The sequence below is a fragment of the Vombatus ursinus genome, unplaced genomic scaffold, assembly GCF_900497805.2.
Source record: "Vombatus ursinus unplaced genomic scaffold, bare-nosed wombat genome assembly UNPS02014773.1, whole genome shotgun sequence".
Classification (NCBI taxonomy): domain Eukaryota; kingdom Metazoa; phylum Chordata; class Mammalia; order Diprotodontia; family Vombatidae; genus Vombatus; species Vombatus ursinus.
In genome coordinates this window covers 37048591-37071793 of record NW_020954551.1, presented here as the reverse complement: position 1 = coordinate 37071793, position 23203 = coordinate 37048591, and the positions used below count along the sequence as shown (strand labels likewise).

Genomic DNA, 23203 nt, shown 5'->3' with positions numbered 1-23203 from the left:
GCGGCGGCGGGAGGCCCGGGCCCTCGACTCCGCGGCGGCCGGCGGGCGGGCCCCTGCCCGGGGACGATGCGGGGGCCGCCCGGGGCCCCCTCCCCCGGGCTGGGGACGCGCTGCCGCTGATCGGGCCTGGGCGCTGGGCGCACACGAAGCGCCGCCGCTGCCGCCTCGGCCCGGGCCGCGGGGACGCGCGGGACGGGACGGGACGCACGCGGCGCGCACCGGCCCCGCAGGTAGGCAGCCAAGCCGGCTCAGCCCGGCAGGCGAGCTCGGGGCCTCGGGCCCGGCCCGGCTCTGCCCGGGGAGGCCGCGGCCCTGCCGGGGAGCGAGGGCTGAGGGAGACAGGCACGGCCCTTCGAGCCTCGGCCGGGGAGCGCTGCAAAGGGCCCCGAGCCCTTCCCGGTACAGATGAGGAAACTGAGGCCGGGGGTGGGGTCAGAGATCTAGAGACCAAGAGACCCTCCCCCCAGCCCATCCCACTACAGATGAGGAAACTGAGGCCGGGTTTCCATCATAGATCTAGAGCTGCAAGAGACCACTCTGCCCCCCCCATCCCGGTACAGATGAGGAAACTGAGGTCGGGGGTGGGGCAATCATAGATCTGGAGCTCAGAGGGGACCCCGAGGCCATGGAGCACAAGCCCCTCATTGTGGAGGCCAGGGAAGTGATCGGGGAAGTGACCTGGGCAGCTCAGGCCGACGCGGGGCTCCCGGTGCGGGGCCAGCCTGGCAGCGCCGATTTTTGGTAAATATAATGAAGGCTTCCCAGAGCGAAGACAGTGTCAGGAGCAATGCGATCTTTGCGGTGCAGCTGGAGACAGACAGGGAGAGATCCTGGGCTCCTGGGAGCGCCTCTCTTCCCTTCGTCAGTACTGTCCCCGCCTCTCTCACCTAGGGTTTTTTTTGGGGGGGGTGAAAATTGAGAGGAGGAGAAAATCGTGAGCTCTCCTTGTGTGCGTGTTGCCTGGAGAGTGGGATAGTTAAGGAGCCTGTGTTCTTTTGCTCAAAAGATGATGCTTTTGCCTAGTGAAACTGGATTGGGGGAAGGGTAGTTTTTGGAGAAAGGAACTGGGCCTGACTTTGCTGTGATGTGAAAGTAAGTAAATTCAATTCAAATCTGAAGCCAAGGGGCTGTTGTGAGAAATTCATTTGCAAAAGTTAAAAGGCTCTGGGAGCCTAGTCAGATGCCAGAGGACATAGGCAGAAAAAGTTTTGGAAAATATTGGTCCGGAATGTCAACTAATCTCTTGCGTTCTTCATGAAGAGATTATTTCTCCATTCCTCCGCATTTAATTTTGTACCTCACTTGGTCAGTTTCCTTTTGTGGAAATAATGTTAGTAGGATATGGTCAGACTCTAGGGGTTATGGACAGCTGCATAGGGCACACGGCAGTCCTAGCATATGTTAAACATAGACTGGTGTCCTATGGAAATTAGTTCATTTAGTGTTTGTCACTTAAAATGAGAATTGATGATTATCTTTTCTGTTTGAGAACCAGGTTTCTTTTGTGCTGTTGATGCTGAAACTGGCAAACTTTTGAAATGATGGTTTTTATTATATCGAATTAAAACAATATTACTTGTTCCTTGTTACTTGGTTGCATGGGATTTCAGGTTGTGTGTTCAGTACTTATGCAGTAATGAATAATGTTCTCTTGGGCCTTGCTTTTTATAGTTAGCTTTGAAAGCAAAATGCTGAATTGTAAAATGTAGTTCAGACTAATTTTTAGTATTCTAGTTGTGTGTTAGTATATGTTGCAAACTGCTGGCCAACATCTAAGCATGCGAAATGAAATCTGAGGATTGTGGATGGTAGATAGCTTGTAAAAAGATGGTTATCTCCCCCACCCTGAAACACAAACTGAACAACAGTAACAACAACCTAATGGAATAAACCTGTGTAGTGTGCAAATAGATGTGCATGTTGTTTGTCCTTCGTTCTCAAAGAGGGCCATGACATCAGGAAGATCGTGATGCCATGACTTGCAAGTGAATTATGGTGGACATATCAAAGGCTGATAAGTGTGCAATTGAATTTTTTCTTTACTTTGAAACGTATTCATTTTCTGAGTATAATCATTTTTACACATAGAAGGTTCATATCCACTAGCAAGTTAGAACCACACTAATACCCTTGTACTGTAGTGACAATGTTTCTTTATTATAGTAATTTCTAAATCCTGCTTAGTATGGTATGTAATGTGTATACAATTCAAAGTCTGATATTTAGTATCTTGAATGCTAGTCAGGTTGTTTTGAAATGGAAACAATTGATTCATTTGAAGGCTAATACTTTGGGAGAATAAACTTGTTACTGTTTTTGTTTAGAACTTATCTAATTAGATACACAGGGTTTGTCTTTGTAAGTTAGCAGAGACTTGTTTGTTTTTTTTCCAGGAACCAAGTATTTTGTGTTTCATTAGCTTTAAGCATTCCCTCTTCCTAACATTTCAAGTAGAGATCTCTGTGAAATTCACCAAAAAAAAGTTTTCTGGGTATGTTTTAATATAACAAAGGGTTGGAAGAGGATGATTAGGTCACTGGAATAATCAAAACATAGAGGAATAGAGAATAACAATATTTGAGTTCATAATTTAAACCTCAGACTCACTGGAATTGTCACAAGTTGATTGCTTTTGTAGTTTAAAACATGCAGTGTGAAATCTGGAGTGTTAAATATTCGGATGAAAAAGAAAGATTGCATTTTCGCTCAAGGTTAAATATCATTTGCCTTCCGCCTCTCCACCCCCAAGTTGTTTTTTAAAGCTTCTTTGAATCTGAAAGCTTTCTGGAATTATGTTTCTTGAAGGCAAGATTTTATTAATCTTTTTATCCCCTATAACTCAATTGTTATCTATGTAGTAGTTGCTTAGTAAATAATTCAGTATGGTTTAATTTTACTTTTTATGAAATGGAATCATAGGTTCAATTTAAATTTAAAAAAAAAATCTCTCTTCTGTCCAATTAATACTACAAGCTATTTCTGCAGATATTCTGATTTAATTTTATGTGTGATTTGAATTATAGAAACTTTGCGATTATATAAGATTTTGGCTTACTTTAGTGATTTGTCACTTAATGGTAGAAAAAGTTGCATGAGAAAGTGTGTTTTGTTTAACAATAATATGATAGACAATTTCTATGTCTTGGGAGTAGGTTTTTAGCTAAACATCATTGTATACCTTAGTGTTGACTTAAAATTCTTATCCTAATGATTGTTATTGAAAGATGGTAGATTAATTTGTCAGTTAAAGGAAGTGTGTGGAAAGGGTATAACTGAGAAGCTTAAACCTTAAAATGCTTTAAATAGACTAACAAAAGTTCTGCTCATAGGAGTGAAAATCTTCAAAGCAAATGTCTTCAGATTTAAAAACTGAATGTGCTACAATGCATTTGGAAGGATGGGGTTTGGGCCTCTACTGCCCAAGGTGAGGGAAGAGGCAGGAGAAGGACCTTGAACTGCTTACCCAACTAGAAGTAGGTTCCAAATACGTTAGTCTTAATATTTGTAAAATCATAGTAGCTAGCTCTGTGTTTGAAAATTATTTTACTATGGGCCTCTTTGTAATAATATTGTCTTTGTAGTGGGCTATGGGCTAAAATTTCTTAATCATTAAAACATTTCATTTTTAATGTTACAGTGTACTAGAATCATTCTGGTTCAACATTTTCTGACACGCTTACTTGGGTGATTTTCAGTGCTTTCATTTAGGTTTTTCGTTTAAGAGACTTTTTTTTTCTTTCTCCTAATACTGCTCCTAGAATCAGATCTGTGTGGATTCAGATGTCAAGTGGGTTGTGTATTCTTTTGTTATTGGCTTTGACCAACCATAGCTATCTGAAGTTTTTTTTTTTTTTTTGCAAATCACTAACAAAAGTATGCTAATTAGCATCACATTCCAATCAATGCACATAGAATTTCTTGAGAACACTTGACAGTCTAGTTTTATTTTTAGACCAGACTCTTCGGAAGGTTGCCTCATTGACTCTGGCTGGGTGTGGTATGTTGGTTAACTTAGTCTTAAAACTGACTGAAATTTATAGAATCTTTAACTGAGGTCTGAAAGCTTAAATACATTTTTTGCCCTAAAAATCAATGTTTTAGGGGAACCAACTATATATAGCTTTGTAGACATACGTCTGATTGTTTCTCATAGATCGTGGTAGGGCTGTACATTCATGTTATTCCTGTCTTTGACTTGAGTTGAATAGTGGGAGTAACTATGATATAAATTTTTCCTTTCAATTAAGATTTTCTTTTTCCTCATGTCCCTCCAGTCTTTTCTGGAAGGCAAAATATTAACCTCCTTCTTTGAAGGAGGTTAATATTTGGTTAAAATTCTGCTTTTTTCCCTCAAAATAAGAGAGTCAGGCTGAGTCAGGTTTCCTGTATCTTGCCATTTATTCACTTTAGATTTAAGGACATTTGGATTGCTGACTTTCCCACTTTGAGAATGCAGATGTATCTGGATAGGGCATCTCCTTGGGCATGGATAGGTCAGCATTTCCTTTTCTGGGGCAAAGAGAATTAAGAAAGGGACTCCTTTTTCTGTGGTTAGAAGTGCAGGATAGGGGCAGCTAGGTGGCGCAGTGGATAGAGCACCGGCCCTGAAGTCAGGAGGACCTGAGTTCAAATTCGGCCTCAGACCAAACACTTGACACTTAGCTGTGTGACTTGGGCAAGTCATTTAACCCCAATTGCCTCACTAAAAAATTAAAAAAAAAAAAAAGAAGTGCAGGATAGAGATCCCAGTCAATACCTTTAATTGCCTTTGTATTATTGACTGAATTGTATACAATTTTTTTTTCTTTTGAGAAAAAAACTAAAGTACAATTTGTTATACACTAATTGATCTGTTAGACCAGAGATTCCAGTGCCACAATTGCTCTTGGGCAGAGCTGGTTCTGAAAATAAGAAAGCATCACTGCTCTGTATACTTGGACCCGATGATCTCTGAGGTTCCTTTCAGCTCTGAATCTTCTCATTCTCATTCATATCATAGCCTGTCCCCTTGTGGGCATGGCTTCCCCAGAGAGAGCTTTATTTCTCTAAGAAAGGTCATATCAGGAGCATTAGTTATCTTTGGAGACTTTGGAGTTCCTAAATGTCCGCTGTGGATATTTGCCTCTGTATGCATTAGAAATCCATCAGATTGAGAGTTCCTTCAGGACAGGCTAAGCCCAGTGCCTGGCACCTAGTAGGGATTTAATAAATGCACACTGACTGACACCAACTGGTTCATCATTTTTATCTACATTAACTCTTATTAGCAGACTTTGTGCTGTAAGAATGAGCCTTGGGCAATAAAGATTCCCTCAAATAGAAAGAATATTAGGGAATGTATATAAATGCTGTATCCACTTTTAAGACCTTATTCTATGACTTGAGTGAGCTATAATTGAGGCAGGAGAGATTATCCATGACAACCTCCAGCACTAATTAATTTAGCTCCCTGGCAAATTCAGTTCAATTCAAGAAACATTGATTAAATGCCTATTATGAAGCACTGTGCAAGGTACAGGAAATACAAAAATGAAAAACAGGTCCTATCATCAAAGAGTCTACATTCTCCTAGTGAAATAAAATATTTATACCAAAGTAAATACAAGATAATTTCACTAGCAGGAGACTTCAGAAAAGATTCCACTAGGAGGCAGCCCCTTAGTTTGAAAGAAGAGAAGGATTCTGAGGATGAGATGGATGATGGTGTGGAAGGGAGTCAATTACAGGCATCCTGGATAGCCTGAGAAAGGGAATTGAAGTAGGAGATGGAAGGTCAAGTTCAGATTGGCCAGAATGTTGACTTTTTTAAAGCAAAATAATATAAAATGAGTCTGGAACTTGGGCTGGAAACAAATAGTGAGAAGTGCTTTAAATGTCACCCAGATGAGTCTGTATTTTATTGTAGAAGCAGTAGGGAACAGTAGAAGACTTTTGAGCCTCTACCAGGCCCTCAGGGAATCTCATGAGACCTCTGTGAGGGCAGAGGGCAATGTAAGGTGCACAGCTCTTTTGTTGCCACATGCATTCTCTACATATGTCCCTCACTATCATGTTGCTCTAATTTTTTTGTTAACTCTCCCCAGGGACCTTGTGTGTGAAGAGAGATTATGTCACTGGTTTGAAAGGAATATTCTGTACCAAATGTCTTACCATACCTGCTTAGTAAATGCTATTGCTGAAAGGTAATTGAGGTTAGTCAAGTTGTCAAGCATTTATTAAGGACTTAACTATGTTAGGCAGTGTGCTAAGTGCTAGGGATACAGAGAACAGCAGAAACAGTCCGTCCTCAAGGAGGTCACAATCTATTGGGAGAAACAACATGCAAATAACTATGTACAAACAAGATAGATAACAGGACAAACTATAAATAGTCTTAGAGAGAAGGTATTATCATTAAGGGAGATCAGGAAAGACTATTTGCAGAAGGTAGGATTTTAGCTGTCTTGAAAGAAGCTAGGAAATCAGGAGGCACAGTTGAGAAAGAGAAAACTGGTGATTGGGACTGCCATTGCAAATGCATGGAATGATTCCTTACCAATTATCAATAGGTTGCACTCCTGCGGGGGCTTTCCAGCGAGAGTTCTAGAACTTTGACCCTGTGTTATCACGAGTGGTAGGGAGGGAATAGTAATCAATGGACTCTTTGGAGACTCCAGCCTGTGAATATGAGAATGGGCATAGAGGGGGCTCTGTATTGTGGCGTGGTCAGATTAGTACTTTAGGAAGATTCTTTGGGGGGGGGGCTAGGCAGTGGGGTGAAGTGACTTGCCCAAGGTCACACAGCTAGTCACTGTTAAGTGTCTGAGGCCCGATTTGCAGGGCCAGTGCTCTATCCACTGCACCACCTAGTGGCCCCCATTAGGAAGATTCTTTTGGCAGCTGTGTGGAGATAGATTTGAGGAAGGAAAGGCTTGGACCAGGGGAGCAGTTAGGAGGCTGTTCCATTGGTTAAGGCCAGAGGCGGTGTGTAAGTGGAGCTGTCAGAAACGGAATGGAAGTGGGATTGACAAAGCTTGGCAGCTGAGTAGATGTGTGTGTGTGTGTGTGTGTGTGTGTGTGTGTGTGTGTGTGTGTGTGTGTGTGTGCGCCTGTGTGTATGTGTGTGTTGTGTGTGTGTGAAGAAGAGGGTGAAAAACTGAGGTTTATTCTGAAGTTGGCAGCTGCATGACTGAAAGAATATTGATATCAGCAACAGAAATAGTGAGGTTTCCAGGAAGGGTTGATTTAGGGGGAAATGATAATGAGTTCTGTTTTGCACATGTTGAGTCTGAGAAACCTGTGGACCACCCAGGCAGAGATGTCCAGCAGGCATTTGTTGATAGAGGAGTAGAACTCAGGTGAAAGATTAAGTTTGGTACTTAACTGCATTGAGATAATGATCTATCCCATGGGAACTGATGAAGAGATGATGCTGCTGATGATAGCTAACATTTATATAGAGCTTACTATGTGCCAGTCACTGTGCTAAATGCTTTATAATTATTATCTCTATCCTCACAACAACCTTGGGAGAAAGGTACTTTTATTACCCTGATTTTACAGATAAGGAAACTGAGGCAAATTAGGTGAAGTAACTTGCCCAGGGTCTTACAGCTAGTAAGTGTCTGAGGCTGGATTTGAACTCAGTTCTTCCTGACTCCAGACTCAGCGCTCTATCCACGGTGCCACCTAGCTAAAGAAGAGAAGAGAAAATAAAGAAATCAAGTCCTTGGGGAATGCTCACACTTAGTGGAAAGGAAGAGGGGGAGAAGGAATCAGGAAAGGAGAGTGATAAAGGAGGAAGTTAGACAGGTAGAAGAACAGCATCAGGAAAGAAGTGGAAAAAGAATATTCCTGTGGATGGGTTGGTTGCCTGTCTCAAAAGTTCGAAAAGGTTGTGAAGGGAGAGGATTGAGGAAAGGACACTGGGCTTAGCAATTAAGAAATCACTGCATCACATAAATTGGACGATTTTGATTACACAAAGTTGAGGAATTTTTGTACTAACAGAACTGATGCAGTTAAAAGTAGAAGGGAAACAGTTAGCTGGGAATTTTTTTTTTCTCATAAAGTTTCTCTGATAAAGGTCTGATATTTGAGCTGAATAAAGAATTGATCCAGATTTAGAAGAGCAAGAGTCATTCCCCAGGAGATAGATTGGTCAAAGGATTTGAACCGGCAGTTTTCAAAGAAAGAAACACTATCAACAACCATATGAAAAAATCCTTAAAATCACCAATAATTAGAGAAATGAAAATTAAAGCAACTCCGAGGTTCAACTCCATGGCTCATCAGATTGACAGAGATAACGTAAAACGAAAATGACAATTCTTGGAGGTGTTATAGGAAAACAGGCGCATTAATGCACTATTGGTGAGCTATGAACTGGTCCATCCATTCTAGAAAGCAATTTGGAACTAAGCCTCCCAAATCCTTAATCCATGTATGCCCTTTGACCCAGTGATATGATTACCAGGCTTAAAGAGATGTAGAGTATAAGGAAAGGGACCCATATGTACAAAAATGTTTATTAAGGTAACTCCTTTTGTTATAATAAAGAACTATAAATTAAGAGGGTGCCCACCAATTGGGGAATTAACAAATTATGGTATGTGGATATATTAGATATTACTCCATAAGAAATGATGAAAGGAAAAGTTTCAGAAAAACCTGGGAAGATTTATATGAATTGATGCATAATGAAGGGAGCAGAAACAGAACAATATATAAATAATATTATAAAGAAAAACAACTTGGAAAGACTTACCATGATCAGTGAGTTGACGAGGCACTGTTTCAGAGGACTGATGATGAAACATGCTATGTGTCTCCTGATAGGTGATGGATTCCATATGTAGAATGAGATTTACATTTTTGGACATGGCCAGTATGGGAATTAATTTTGCTTACCTATGTATATTCTAAAAGTTTATTTTTTTCATTTTGTCAGTGGGGTGAGATTAAAAAGGGGCTAGGGCCAGGGAGCTAAAAAGAAATAGAAAGAAAAGGAAGAAAAAAAGCTTCCTGAAACATTTATAAATACATAGAAGAGAAGAGAAGGAAAGCCAGAAAAAATTACAGACAAGGAGGACAACTTTGAAAGTCATAAATTAAAAAAAAAATCCCCAATTAACTGTATTTCTTATAATTTTAACTGCCATTGGTTTTGTTTGTGCAAAAACTTTTAGCCTTATTTTGCAGATGAGGAGACTGAGGCTAAAATAAATTTTTCCCCAAGGTTAGTTTAGTGCTGGTATCATTATAGAATCTAGGACTTCTGAATTCCAATTTAATTGTCTACAGTTCATTTCAGATGTATTAATTTACATTTATTCCCCCCGCCCCACACCAGCAGCTACTAATGCCTTCCTTTTTGATATTACCTTACATCTATATTGTATATCTTGCATGAACCTAATTATTTACGTATTGTCTCCACTTGTGGACTGAGCTTCTTGAGGGAGGGAGCTATTTTTGCCTTTCTTTCCTCTATTAGTGCTTAGCAAAGTGCCTGGCTCATTGTAAGCACTTAATATATGCTACTTGACTTAACTTGATCCATTTTCGTAATTTTCATCATATCTTACAGCATAGTAATATTCCATTGCATTTATATATTACATCTTCTTTAGCTGTTCCTCAGTCAATGGGCATCTGGGTATCCCATTTCACTACTACTACAAAAACTGCAGCTACAAATATTTTGGTGCATATGAGGCTTTTCTATTCATCATTGACCTTCTTGGAATATACTCACTAGTGGGATCCCTGGGTCAAAGGGTATGGACCTTTTAGTTTCTCTAGGCAGTTCTAAGATACTTTTCGGAATGCTTGTACCAATTGATGCTCACCGAACAGTTCATTAACCTACCCTCTTTTCATAACCCCTCCAACTCTTTCCATCTTGTATCATTTTTGTTTATTTGTTAGGTGTGAAGTGAAATCTCAGTTGTTTTGATTTGTATTTCTTTTATTAGTGATTTGGCATGTTCTTTCTGGTATAAATTTAATGGAATAAAATGAAGATTAGGTGAGGGAAATTTTCCTCTTTCTCTAACTCTTCCATTCTTCAACTGTGTGATAGTTTACCAGTCCATTTGGCCATTCATATCCCATCAACCCCATCCTTAATGATAAATTTGTTTTTATGTATGTCTCTAAACCCATGCACAAAAATAGGGGATTTTGTAAATTGACAGGCATCAGGGTGCAGAGCAATGCTTGATTTAGGAATGCAAACATATAATTTAAAAATATTTTGAGTTAAAAAACACTGTTAAAAGACAATTCATTTTAAATATATGTGTGGGTATATTTACATATACACCTATATTTACATATACACATATATATATAATTTTTCCACTGTGTCTACTCTTTTGTAACCCCATTTGGGTTTTCTTGGCAAAGATACTGGAGTGGTTTTGCCATTTCCTTCTCCAGCTCATTTTGCAGATGAGGAAACTGAGGCAGCCAGGGTTAAGTGACTTGCCCAGGGTCACACAGCTAGTGTTTTGAGGCGAGATTTGAACTCAGGAAGATGAGTCTTCCTGACTGTAGGCCTGATGCTCTAGCCACTGCAGTACTTAGCTACCCCATATAAAATCATATGTGATGACTGAAAAAAGTGTTTACATCAACAGACTTTTTAAAAAAAAAAAAGAACAAAGTTCAAGAAACCTTTAACTGAGTTTTAAAAAATTTACTAAAAGTGCTTTGTAACCTTGTTTTTTGAAGGACAAAATTTCATCAACTTTATTTTTAAAAGCCTGTAATTTGTTGTCAGTGGTCTCTTAATGTTTTTCCAGTGGGATTACCTCACATTTACACAGTATGTGTATGTGGTTGTTTGCATGTTGTCTCCCTGATTAGGATGTGAACTTCCTTGAGACAAGGTACCAAATTGTGTACTTTCTTTGTATCCCAAATACTTAGCGCAGTGCCTGACACTTACTAAGTATTTGTTGATTGATTGATTCCAACACTTTGGCAGCCTTTGCTTGCCTTTTTGATTTGTATTAGTTTCTGAATATTGGCCTCGACACACTTGCATCTGAACATCCATCCATCCATTCGCCAGTTGTTCATCCTATCCCTGACACTGGTCACAAACTTGAGAAAGATGAGTGAGGAAACTTAGAACTTCATAGCTCACTACTTCATAATGCTCTAGGGAACTCGTTGAGAAACAGTGGTCTAAGCTGTTTTATGAATGTGTTCTGAACTTCAACTGACCATTGTCTCATGGCTTGATTGAAATGACATTTACTTTTTAAGTAGTTAAGCATTGGGCATGTCTCTGTGCTTGTGTCCAGCAAGAAATTTTTAATAGTTTCCAATGATTTCTTATAAAATATAAATTATAAATACAATTTGAGATATAGTTTTAAGTGTCCTTTTTAAAAAATGCCCTTTAATTAGGAAGCACCTTTATTGGAAGGGTGCTTTTCCTTACTAATCCTCTTAAATACTGATCACTTTCTTTTCTTGTCTCACTTTTTTCAGTCCATAGAGTACTGCACTTGGAGGCAAGAAGTCTTGAGTTTCAGTTTGAATCCTTAGTAGATGACTGACCCTGAACAAGTCACTTAACCTTTGTTTCCTCATCTATGAAATGAAGGGGTCAGGGATGGACTCAGTAGTTACTAAGGTCTCTTCCAGCTCTAATTTATGATCTTGTGATGTATGTACAAAATTATTTTGTGTGTTATCTCTTTCTCCATTATGTAAACTAGCTTTATTTGAGAGTAGGGTCAGAGGCTGACACAAAGATTAAGAGTTTGGTGTCTTTTGGTTTTTGTTTTTACATTAAGATACATCAAATAGGCAAAGTGAAAATAATTAACATATTTTCAAAAGTAAAAACCATGTATTTAGAAGAATTAAAATAGGTGAAGTAGGGGCAGCTAGGTGGTTCAGTGGATAAAGCACCAGCCCTGAAGTCAGGAGGACCTGAGTTCAAATCTGGCCTCAGACCAAACACTTGACACTTACTAGCTGTGTGACCCTGGGCAAGTCACTTAACCCCAATTTCCTTTAAAAAAAAAAGCAAGTGAAATGAAGAGTTATTTCCTTATCTTATAAGGGAACTCATTGTTAACCTCATAATCTTGACTTAGTGTTTTAGATATTATAAATTGTTTATTATTTGGTCTTTGATTAACTCACTTTTTAATGGGTATGAATTGATCAGTAACCTATTTTCAAAATAAATGTTTAATAGGTACCTTTTTGGCATAGGAGGGAGTAGACATCATAGATGAATATAGTACATCTTGAAAACCTGATGCCTCCAACAGGAGGAGCTGGGATTGAGCTCTTTACACATCAGAGCAGTAGATGCATTAGGCTTGAAGAAGTTTCAGCTTGTTTGAGACTGGATCAGTCCAATTTGGGGAGGAGGAAGAGGAGGGAATTTTTTTTTTTAACTTTAAAAGATCAATTTAAATATTTCCCTAAAACACCACTTTGATTAGCTCACTGCTTTTCTTAAATTCTCATTGGCTCAAGTTTAACACTTAAGGGATGAAGTCCAAATTCCTTAGCCTAGTATTCAAGGCCCTCCACTGCCTGGCCCCTTTCTAACCTCAGTACCACTGTCTTTTGTACGTGAATCTCTGTTCCAGCTAAATTGGGTTAGTTGTTGGTTCCCAGAAGTACATTTCTACCTTTGATCAGCCGGTTCCCTTGTCTGGAATATACTTCCAGCATCCCTGCCTCATCCTTAAAGATTTATGGCTCAGCTCCAAGCTCAAGTGCTGCCTCTTCCAAAGAGGCCTTCCTTACTGCCGTAGCTCACAGTAGCATCTGCCCTGAATTCCTGCAGTACTTACTGTCTTTTCCTTTAATTAGGCACTTAGGCATTGCCATGATTATTAGGCCATATGCAATAAAAGGTAACTGTCTCATCTCCTCAGTAGAGCATTGTTTCATGGTTTATCTTTTTTTTTTTAGCATTTAATTTTCCACAGTTACATGTAAAAACAATTTTTAACATTTGAGTTCCAAATTCTCTCCTTTCCTTCTTCCCCAACCCCCTCATTGAGAAGGCAAGCAATTCGACATAGTAACATTATACATGTGCAGTCAGAGCATGAGCTTCTTAAGGGAAGGAGATGATGTTTCATAATTTGTACCTCCTCAGTGTTTAGTACAAGGCTGGACTTGATAAATGTTGCTTGATTAATTTGTATTTTTATTTTGCATTAATACCCATTTTCTTCTTCACTTGTGGGGTTCCTTCTTTCCTTTGGGGAGGAGAGGGGACCTTCCAAGAGTTGTGCTGCTTCTGGAATACAAGATAGAATTTGGAGCTTTTGGGGGGACCTCTGGGCATCTGGGACATGAAAATGAAAACTGTATCACATTTGTTCACATCTGGTTTCTGTGGAGAACATAGAGCTACAATCCCTTCCTTTCTCTTTCAGTACTCTTAAGCAAGTAATTATCAGGATGGAATCGCTCAGTCATTCCACTGAATTTGTCCTGGATTATAGTGATGTTTCATTTGCCCTCTATTCCTTTTTATAAGCACAAGCTTCCTTCAGATCTTAGAACAAAATATTTTAATTAGAGGCTGTTTTGTCATAACACAGTCAGAAATGCTATCCTTCCTTTACATCCCACTTCTTCTTCCCCATACTTCCCAAGGCCCTTGGAACATTTATTTGCCATTAGTTATGTATTTAGGCAAAATGTCCACTAAGGCAAGATATTCTTTTGGCCATAATAACAATGGAACCTAGAGTCACACCTTTCAAATTGTCTCTGTGGTATATCCAAATGTATTTGGATCATAAAGAGAGAACCACTCAATGTTAATTAGTGGCCATTGAAGAAATCTCCTTGGCATGTTTTTTCAATGCTATTTTTACTTATTCCAATGAGAATCTTTTTAATTAGGAAACTCAGTCCAATTTTGATGTAAAATATGCTGAAGAAAATGTATTTGAAAGATTACTAGACTGATGACTTTGAGAATCCCCAAAGTACATTGTTGTCTTTGTCCTTTGGAGAGAACCAGTGATATCACTGATGTCTAGACTAGAGCATGAATTGGATTTATGTGAGGCAGAGGTGTGCAACGTCCTCAGTCTCACTCTGTCTTCCAGAGGGGGAAGTGTTCATATGCTTGGGGCAGACATCCCCCTAACCCATCAACGGGTTTGAGGCCTGTTGGTTATACCCTCAACCTGGTTTAGCCTGTCTGCCAAGATGGTTTTACCAAGGTGTGGCTGCTGTACATGCTACAGCTTCTTGGAGCCACAGGTGGGAGTTGAGTGCCAGGTGAACACCAAAGGTGGTCCGTTGTGCCGCTTTTTAACTAAGACATAGAGCTTGGGAACAGGGTCATGATCCATATGGTTGGCCATTTGAAAGGATTTTCTTTCTTAGTTTCTCATTATCCCCTGTCTATAGAATTCTCATTATCCACTTTGTCTATAGAATTGCCTACAGTGCTAGTGGATTTTTAGGTAGTCTTACTTCAATTAGCTGGCCACGATATAGAATTAAATCTCCATGTACATTATTCAAACATATATAGTTTGTATTTATTAGGAAAGTTGTGTATTATTTAATGAGCGGGTAAGTGGAACATTTGGTATTTTGCAAAATGTTAAAAATCTTTTATCAATCTTGTTAGAAAATATTCAGGTATTAAAAAGGTGATCTCTTAATAGTATCAGATTTTAAGTATCCTATTTACTGACACATATTTGTATTTCCCATTAAGGCAATCATGATAAATAGTTTTCTCATATAATTTTTCACACTTTACTGGTCCTTTGAAATGGCCACCGCCTGCCAGCAATTAGTGCCTTTCCATTTAGGGGTATGGGACAAGAAGGATAGTGTAGCAGTCATACATTCTGGCCTTTATTTCTCTGAGGCTGGAGGTCCAAGACTTTTTTTTTCCCTTTTGGTGAAATGTTGTGGAAAGAATGACAAGAGTGGAGTGGATTGTTTATCCCTAGAGGTGGTAGCATTCTCAATGAAACATTTGTGCTTAAAATTAGAATTTTGAGTTATGTTTTAGATTTACTAGGACCCGATTAAAAATTAAATCTTCATGTGTGTATAAAAATGTGAATACACAATTCTTGATTTGCATTTTTTAAATCAACTGTAAGAATATCATACTTTGTCCTCAGGCTATTGGATGACGTTCTTTGGGCACCACTCCCTTAAATGTTACACACAGCAAAGTGATGGTAACTCACTAAACCTGATTCTTTGCAGCCTAAATTGTCTCAGACAAAATTTTTGGAAGTTGTTTGGAAGAGTTTCGATGTGCTTCTCACAGCTGTGAATAACTATCGGCTCTCCATGACATATTGTTCAAGGAAACCCTCCATGATATAATTTCCTTAACAACAGAAGTTTGAAATCAAATGTTGTTACAAATGTGAAAACATTCCTATCAGATCCCTTGCTACATTTTCTTATAACAGGATCCTAGAAAATGGCAAGGTATTAACCCCTTCCTCCCATTTAGCTTTTATATAAGTTTCCCATGGGGTGGGGTGGGTTGGGAAGCCACAGTAGTTGTGAAAACACAAGCTTGATAGTTTGTACAATAGTTATAGACAGAGCTGACTTGCTTACTTAAAAATGGGCAAGTACCATTAGAATGCTACAAAGGTTATTCATTATCTTCATTACTGCGTTTTAAGGTCCTTGAACATATCAACCTGTTACATCTCTCCCTATAGACCTGAGGCAGAATGCCTCCCATAATCATTGTAAGTAATTATTCAACACCTTTTGAAAGGGAGAGGCAGGGACGTGAAGGAAGACAGTATTTCTGAAAGTGTGACAAACCTACCACCTCATCACGGTGTTTTTTATTGAAGATCCGAAGAAAGATTGTACTTGCAGGAGGAAATTGAAGTCTAAATGATAGGGATACATCACAATCATAAGACAAATAGTAAGGACTGAGTTTCTGTATTCTCCAGTGACAAGTCTGACCAAGTATCTTGGTTTTAATTCTTATTTTAAGTTTGCAAGCACAGGCATATGTGAAATGCTTTCATTTTTAATGTGGGCAGACCCTAACTCTCTGAAGGTGGGGTCAGTCACTTCTTGTATTACTGAGAAAGGGCTCTTGTACCTTAATGAAATAACCTCTCTATGTTGTGGTCCTCTACAATATAAATAAAGAACCATAGGGCAGCTATGTGGTGCAGTGGATAGAGCACCGGCCCTGAAGTCAGGAGGACCTGAGTTCAAATGCGGCCTCAGACCAAACACTTGACACGTACTAGCTGTGTGACCTTGGGCAAGTCACTTAACCCCAATTGCCTCACCAAAAAAAAAAAACAAAAAACCAAAAATAACCATAAATCCAGGCTGCATTTGTGTGTCTGGAGAACAAGATCATGGCTATTAGGATGAGAACAAAAGTGGGAGAGAGGTGTTGAGTTAAGTAAGTTAGTTGTTGGCGATTTTTTTTTGTTTTTTAAATTTTTTTTTTTTAGGCAATTGGGGTTAAGTGACTTGCCCAGGGTCACACAGCTAGTAAGTATCAAGTGTTTGGTCTGAGGCTGGATTTGAACTCAGGTCCTCCTGACTTCAGGGCTGGTGCTCTATCCACTGGGCCACCTAACTGCTCCAGTCCTTGGCGATTTTGACACAGCCTGTTTTGTTATTGTCGGTACTTGAGGTGACAGGCAGGGTCAGCGTGAGAGCACAGTGCTGCTGCACTTGGAGGCAGGAGGACTGGAGTTCAGATGCTGCCACAAGTACTAGTTCTGTGACCCTGGACAAGTGAGTTAACCTCTTTCGGCTTCAGTTTCCCTATCTCTAAAGTGGGGATAATAATGTTATTTACCTCACTAGGTTGGTGTGAGGCTCAGATGAGGTAACTTACGTGAAACACTGCAAACAATAAAGTGTTGTTATGTGAGAGCTAAGTGTTGCTTTCTCAGTGCTAGGCAGGCTGTCATCTCTGCGCTTGGAAAGTTTGCAGTAGTTTAGAACTAAAACACTGGGAACCAGTTTATTTGCTTTTATTTTGACAATCCTTCCCCACCCCCTCCACCCCCAGTAAAGTATTACCTAGTTTGCTACTGTATCTGAAAATGCTTCTCATTTCAGTGGTTTCCCTTTTAACTGTCAAAATGATCCCTATATGCCCCGTTAGATGTTTTTATGTGTAGTAAATCCCCTATTTAGTGGTCTGCATTGTTTGATAGAGGGAATTTTGGCTAATTGAGAGCATACCTTGTATGCTTATGGAAGATGTGAAGTTTTCTCCAACATATAGATATATGCCTATAGATGGCAAGGAGAATATGTACAATTTCCTTAATACCCTGGGACTAATAGTTCCTACATGGAGAAGGTAATTAAAGGGAGAAAGATCAGTAGGGCCTGACCTGACCTAAGTTTTATGTTTATTTTTTGCTTTTTAGCTGATCTTTTGTTTATTGGGTATTCTTTTTTAAATAGCAATGCTTATTTCTCATCCATGTAGCAACTCCTTTCTTGTGTTTTATTAATATTTAAAAAACAAACAAACAAACAAACATTGCTGATATCTCCCATCCCTTAGGAACCTTTCTTTGTAACAAAATAGTAGTTAAGTTGACACATTGTTCAGTCTGACCTGACCATGGTATCCCTCATTTTCCAATATGTCGGCACCCCCCCCCCCCCAATCAGAAAGCACTTTCTCTACCCACAAAACAAGCAAAACCAACCATCAAAAACCTGGTCTGTCTGCCGCATCTGATAGCCATGATTCTATTTCCTGTAACTCTCACAGAAGGAAGCAGAGTCATATTATTTCTCCTCTGGAATCAGTATTCATTTCGTTTAATGTGAGTGGTTTATTTGTCTCTGTGTTTAATGTACATTGTAGTAGCGGTTGTTAGTATTGTTCTCTTAGGTCAGCTCCCCATCAGTTCATACAAGCCTTTCTGTGTCTCTCTGAATTCCTCATGTTCATTTTCTTCTTGGGTCAGTAATTATACATTCATATACAGTTATTCAACAACAGTCTCCAAAAAATGACACTTTGTTTCCAGTTTTTTGTCACCATAAAAATGCCCCTATGAATAATTTGATTTTTATATATTTCTTTTTTGGTCTTTGACTTTCTTTCTTCCATATCCAGTAGTGTGATTGAGTCAAATGATAACGGTTTAGTAACTTATGTCTCAATTTTAAATTGCTTACCAGAATGAATGGATCAGTTCATGATTCTACCTTATATTTTTGGTATTGGTGTTCATGACTTCTGCAGCCCTCCAACATTATTTCCCTCCTTTACCATCTTTGTCAGTTTAACAGGTGAGAGGTAAAATTTCAAGAATTGCTTTAATTTGCATTTTTCCATGTGGTTGTGGTGGTTTGCATTTCTTCTTTTGAAAATTGTTCATATTATGTACTCACTTATCTATTAGGGAATGACTTTTGGTCTTGATGTATTTGCTGATTCTTTTTATATCTTAGAAATCTTGTTTTTTATTGGATAAGTTTGATATAAAGATTCCCCCCCCCCCACCAGACAGTTTGTCTTCTTATTCTGGCTGTTCTGATTTAGTTTATGTAAAAGCTTAATTTTTTTTATAACTGAAATGATTGATTTCATCTTTTGGGATCTTCTTTGTCCTTTATTTTAACAATTCTTTTGCCATCCATAGAAGTGAACACATTTTTTGGTGATCTGATATTTAGGTTGAATAGCTATTCTGTACTTGGTGTAAAACATTGATCTAAATCTATTTTCTGCCAAATTATTTTCAGTTTTCTAACAGGTCTTTTTTAATTAGGGAGTTCCTCCCAAGTTTGAGTTCTTGGCTTTATGTAACACTGGACTGATACATACCATTTCATCTAGGTTTTGCATGTCTAGTCTAGAGGCAGCTTGTTGCTGTATCTGGAGGAAGGAAGACCTGAGTTCAAATCTAGGCTCAGATACTTCCTAACTGTGTGACCCTGGCAAGTCACTTTGCTCTGCCTCTGTTTCCTCATCTGTAAAATGGGGATAACAATAGCACCTCCCGGGGTTGTTGTGAGGACAAAATGAGATAATATTTGTAAAGTGCTTTGCAAACCTTAAACTTTAAATTATTATTAGTTTCTTTCACTCATCTAGTTTTCTCCCTGTTTTTTAAACAAGTAGATTAATGGTTTTGGCCAAGTTTTTGGTTGTTCAGAATTTGCTTAGTGCAGCTTATTATGTGATGTCAACTGATTGCCAGTTATCAGGCTTTCCTGATTTGATTTTTCCCCTTAATCTGTCATATTTCATCATATTTTCAGATGGTAGCCCTGAACATATTGCAGTTCACAAGTGACTGAACTGAAGATTTTTGTTGGAGTTAATAGTTCATTAGAAATACATACCAATATTTCTGACCTTGTTGCATTTTTAAGCATTAATAAGGGTTGGAAATAGGGACTGGACTTAAAATTTCTACTTAAGGAAATTCCTTTTACTAGTGCAGGTCTGTAATTTTCTGTAACTTATTGTCTTAGAGAGTTACTTAGAGTAGGACGTAGACTGTGTGGGAGATAGGATTTGAACTCAGGTCTTCCTGGCTCTGAGACCAGCTCTTTCCTATACCATGCTGCACCTTAAACATGATTACCTGAAATCAGGGAGGCTAGGATTCTAGTCCTACTTCACTGACCCTCTATATGACTTTATGTGAGCCTCTCAGTCTCCATAGACTCTACTGTATTTCATTTGGAAGATGAGATGTTCTGATGAGATCCCTTCTGAGGTAGGGGTATATTCAGAGTGCCAGATCAACACGGGGCTTAGCAGTTTCATCCTAATGCCCTTCCATTTGGGGCACAGTTTTATTACAGAAGTAGACCTTGTTCTCTTACTTTTGGAGTAGTGGGTAGAGGGCAGGCCTTGGAGTCACGTGGACCTGTATTTGAGTTCTGCTTCTGAAATGAACTGGCTTTGTGTCCCTGGCTGAGTCACTTACCCACTCAGTGCTCTTTAAGGTCTCTCTTTAAGATCTCCTGGACTATCTCAAGTTGCAGAGAAGGTATTGACCTACATTGGTAGAGAGTGTTTTCCCTTTTGGGAGTTTCCTATGTCAATGAAATCTCAGGTGAGAAATCTCAGAGTTGCAGTCTCTAATAAGTTGATAGGAAGTGTGTGGCCCTGTGTAGACAGACTTGATGAAGGCAGCAGTGGGTGTGTGCACCTTTGAGTGGAGGGGAAGTGTAGGTCCTGGGTTGACTGATTTCTCGCTGTTTCCTTGAACTTAACCGTAATTGTTTTAGGGACACTCACTCTTCTTTCATCCCTGTCAGCTAACCTTAGAGGCCATTGTCTGGGGACTGGACCTGGGCCACCTTGAGCTTGGCCTTTAGAGTTGACCCAGGAGCTTGAACCCTGGCTCGTGGTTACAGTGATCACCTTCTTCTGGTGAGTTACACAAAAGAGGCCAACGAACAGAAAAAGCCACGTGTTTAGGCTGTGCTGTAGTGGAGAGAGCATTGACTCTGGAGGCAGATCACCTGGATCCTAACTCCTCTTCTGATGCCAGACACTTACTCTCTCTGAGCCCATTTTTCTCATCTTTGAAAAGAGGGGGTTGGTCTGGAGGAGTTACCACACAGGCCCAGGGTAGTCTACCCTTCCCCGTCCCCACTCCCCAGCCCCCCGTGCAGCCTGAATCTAGATTAAAATGTAATTGGGAAATATTTAACGACATTTTAAAAAATACATGAAAACATAGATAATGTGTGGTTTTCTAAGTCAGTATGTGGCTAGCAAGGCAGTTTAGTGACCTCCCCCCCCATTCTATTTGCGTTTGAAACCATTGGTCCAGATGGCTTCTAAACTCTCTTCCAGATCTATATCTATGACTTTTTATCCGTGGTTACAAGAAATGTGTTTTCATAGTTGGTTGTGAGTCAACAGACATTTATCAAGGGCTTACATCACTAGTGATATGAAGAAATACAAAAAAAACAAACATGGTTCCTGCCCTCACAGAACTCACATTCTCATGGGGAAGACAGTCTGCAAAAATATACATACATACAAGATATGTACACCCATACAGTAAATTAAATGAATCTCAGGAGGAAGGCACTATGTGGGAAGAGGGGACTGGGCACCAGTATGGAAAAGGGCCTCATACCAAAGGGAAATTTGGAACTGAGTCTTGAGGGAAGCTAGAGAAACCAGGAGACATTCCAGACATGGGGAACAACCAGTGAGAGACCTGAAGTCAGTAAGGGAAGCGTCATGGGGGAAAACCAACGTTGGCTTTCTTTGCCTATAATACAAGTATCACTGTATGTCTTCCTAATAGCTGCATGTTAGGCATTCAACTCTTAAACGTTAGAATATAGTTTTGGCACACAAAACCTCCATTGAGAGTGAATAAGTAAAGAATTGGTGTTCTGTTTATGAAAGATTGCTGAACTATTCTTTAAATGGTAGCTTAGTGACCTAAGCTTAGGCACTGACAATACTAGAACCCAGTAATATAGCTCATTGAATGTAGGAGCCTCATACTCAAACTGAAGAATTGATAATAAGCCATTTTACACATATTCTGTTGCAGAAGTTGTGTCTGATCCAGCTGGTTCAGCCAGCAGTGTTTGTGGTTGTAGTGACTCGGTGTGATGTGCTCTTTTAACTCTCTGATTGTGGCCAAGGGCCATTGAGAATGGCTTGATGAGGATTTGCTCTCAGTTCTTATAGGCACTTTAAGAATCTCAGGAGAAGGCCAGGGGTTCAGAGTGATTGGTGCAAGTATAGGCAAGGCATTATTGAGATCAGTCACCCGCACAGTGATAGAGCTCCTCTGGGTGAAGAAATCTGGTTAGTTTCCCTTGTCACAAGTGGGGTTTATTGAGAGTACAGGAGAGGGAAAGTCTAAAGGGAAGAGCCTTGCGGGCCAGCAGGCCTGGTATGGATCAGTCCTGGAAGAAGACAGTGATGAAGGAACAGAGGTGGTCGGCCACTGGAGAATAAAGCCAACAAGTATTTATTAAGTTCTTACTATGTGCTGAGCTCTGTGCAAGCTCCTGGGAATATAAAAAATAATGACACTGCGTCTACCCTCAAGGAGCTTACTTTCTGTTGGAGGAGATAAATTATATGTGTGCACATATCACATACACATGTTTATACAAAATAAATACAAGGTAGTTTTATCATTTTCTTTTTATTTTTCTTTTAGGGAAGGAGCCACCCACCAGCTGGAGCATCAGGAAAGGCTCATGAGGGCTTGCACTTTGCTTTGAAGGCAGAGAGGGATCCTAAGAGCAGAGGTAAGGAGAGGTTTCATTCCAGGGACAGGGAACAACTAGACCTAGATGTGGGAGCATTAAAGGGAGTAGTATTAACATTGGAACCACATTGGGAAAAGCTTCGAATGCCAGAGGAGTTTGTGTTTGGTCCCAGAGGTGAGTAGGGGAATGATGTGGGCAGACTTGTGGAGTAGCTTTTTGGCATGTATGGAAGATGGTTTATTTCCTTACTGCTGAGACTAGCTCTGCTTTTAGGTCAGGAATCCTTAACATTTAGGGATCATAGACCTTTTGGGCAGAAGTGTATGGTCCCCATTTCAGATTAATGTTTTTAAGTACATAAAATATACAGGATGACAAAGGAAACATTGTGTTGAAGACAGGGGAAAGGAAGGGCATAAGCGTTTATATAGCATTATATACCAGGCACTGGGCTAAGGCCTTTACAAATATCCTGTTTGAATACATTTTTCAAAATATTTAAATAAACAAACCAAAAAAACCCCCCAGAACCAAGTTCATATGTCCCAGGTTAAGAATTCTTGATTTAGGGGAAGTTCAGTTTTCCTACAGCATGGGTGTGACTTTGTCACTGTTACCTCCTCAGTAATCTCTGGTGGCTCCTTCTGACCTGCATGATCACATTTAAAGTCCTTTGTTTAAAAGCCCTTTACAATCTGGCCCCTTCTACCTTTTCCTTCTTATCCTTTCCTCTTCTTTGCTATCCTTTCCACATGTTCTCAGACCCAGGGACACTGGTATTATGGTTGGTGCAAACCCCCCCCTCCCCCATTCTGTGCCTTTTCATTCGCTGTCTCATTCTGAGATTGCTTTCTCTCCTCACTTCTATTTCCTGGCTTCCCTCAAGATCCAGTTCAAATTCTATCTTCTTCAAAAGGGTTTTTCCTGGCCCTTCCTTGTTGTAGTAAAATCAGGTTCTTCCTTCCTTCCTTCCTTCCTTCCTTCCTTCCTTCCTTCCTTCCTT

At 39.7% G+C, this 23203-nt stretch overlaps 1 protein-coding gene across 1 annotated transcript in view; it reads left to right on the top strand.

The window, feature by feature from the left end:
• The first annotated feature begins 201 nt into the window (after positions 1–201).
• The window catches only part of RAF1 (Raf-1 proto-oncogene, serine/threonine kinase), a 69950-nt gene continuing 46948 nt past the window's right edge, over positions 202–23203 (top strand). The window contains exons 1-2 of the mRNA XM_027863771.1: positions 202–230; positions 22149–22239. The gene's annotated coding sequence lies outside the window, so the exon portion shown is untranslated. The remainder of the gene's footprint in view (positions 231–22148; positions 22240–23203) is intronic.